Source organism: Ichthyophthirius multifiliis, assembly GCF_000220395.1.
Source record: "Ichthyophthirius multifiliis unplaced genomic scaffold scaff_1120509250080, whole genome shotgun sequence".
Classification (NCBI taxonomy): domain Eukaryota; phylum Ciliophora; class Oligohymenophorea; order Hymenostomatida; genus Ichthyophthirius; species Ichthyophthirius multifiliis.
Window position 1 is genome coordinate 1 of NW_004087089.1, and position 1,552 is coordinate 1,552.

Consider the following 1,552-nt stretch of genomic DNA (forward strand, 5'->3'; position numbering starts at 1 on the left):
ATATATATATATATATAAATATATGTATAATAAAAAAATATATATATTTATATATAAATATATTTATTCATATATCAGATTTATTTTTATTTTTTCTTTATTAATATAAATAAAAGATATTACTAATTATTTTTATTTTAAATTTAATATTTTTTATAATATAAAAAATAATACTTAACCAATATAATTGAATTAAATAAAAACTAGAATTTTATTTTTTTTAATTTAAACTTATAATTGTAATCTCTCGTTCGAAAATATAATAATGTTAAAAAACAATATAAAAATAATATATTTTTAATTTAATAGTATTTTACTAATATTTCAAAAAATTAATTCTTTTAAGTAAAATTATTTATAATAAAACCTGAAATAATTAGTTTATAATTAAGAAAAATATAAAAATAAAAATTATATTTTTTCATATAATTTATACATTTTAAAAATAAAATATCTATATTTAATTAGTTGTAGTAAAAAAAAACTTGTGTAATATAAATTTATTTGATATAAAAAAGAAAAAGTATGATTATTTACTTAAGTTTTTTGAGGCTAGACTTTGATAAAATAATAAATATATATATATATATATATATATATATATATATATATATATATATATATATATATATATGTATATACATATTATTACATTTTTTATAATATTAATATATGTCTTTTATAAAAACAATAATTATAAAGTATTATAATATTGCAGTAATAATATTTAATTTTTGAAATTAATAATTTCAGATACCGAAACATATATCCTTATCTTTATAGAAAATTTAATTTGTTTATAGTGTTATTTATTATTTCCATATGAAAATACTCAATCATATTTAAATAAACTAATTAATATTTTATTCATTTAATATAATTGAAAAAAAATTCAATATATTTTCTTTCTTTTTAATTATAATATAAAAAATTATTTAAAATTTTTAAATATGAATAAAATTTGTTATATATTATATATAATACATTAATTTTTAAAAAAAATTTATTTACTTTTATATAACTTCGTAATAATAATTTGTTTTTTTTTTTTTTAATTCATATAGTTATTTAGGAAAGAATATATAATATATAAGTTTATTTTTTGATTTTAAAAGCCTTAATAGTTTGAAAAAGTCTATAATATTTATTAATATTAAGATTAATCTATTATTATATTTATTTTTATTTTGTAAATTTTATTTGTTTTTAAAATAAAGTTATCCTACTTTTATATATAAAATATATTTACATTTTTTTTTTTTATAAAAAAAAAAAATTATAAATATTACTTTATTATTAAATTTATTAATAAAACTATGTTTATTTATTTATTTTATAAAAAATAATACAACTTTTTATAACGAAAAATAGTTTAAAAATTATAAACCTATTTGATAAATAATTCAATTTGTGTACAATCTAAAACTAATTTTATTTTTTTAATAAAAAGTAGAAATTTTAATATTAATTAATTTTTTAAAAAATATTTATATTTTATGTTTTTATTATAAACTAAAATATAATTATTTTTAAATTTATAAAATTTCTATAT

At 9.3% G+C, this 1,552-nt stretch overlaps 2 annotated features.

The window, feature by feature from the left end:
* Positions 1-63: a microsatellite.
* Positions 64-574: 511 nt separating this feature from the next.
* Positions 575-646: a microsatellite.
* The last annotated feature ends 906 nt before the right edge of the window (positions 647-1,552 follow it).